Source organism: Penaeus monodon, chromosome 21 (assembly GCF_015228065.2).
Source record: "Penaeus monodon isolate SGIC_2016 chromosome 21, NSTDA_Pmon_1, whole genome shotgun sequence".
NCBI classification, from domain to species: domain Eukaryota; kingdom Metazoa; phylum Arthropoda; class Malacostraca; order Decapoda; family Penaeidae; genus Penaeus; species Penaeus monodon.
In genome coordinates, this window is record NC_051406.1 from 44,775,175 (window position 1) to 44,775,520 (window position 346).

Genomic DNA, 346 nt, shown 5'->3' on the forward strand with positions numbered 1-346 from the left:
AGCTTAACACATGTTTCATCCCCATCTTTGAAAGCGTAGAGCAGTCCTTTGGCAAAGTGGAAATTCTATGATTATTAGCGCAATATAAGTCAATGGCCTGATTCTTAAAAAGTTTTCTGTATTAAAAAATAGAAGGCTTGTATGCGGCATCGGCTCGTTTGATTTAAATCATGATCTGAAATAACTGAAGAGGCATTACGGAGAAATATGAAACATCTGTGGTTTACTGATAAGAATTTCACTCAGAGAAGATAATGGCATTCTAATATGATATTAATGGTCATCATACTATCGATGACCTACTACTGTGATGCTGATGGTGTGCTGTTATAATATGTGGGAATTA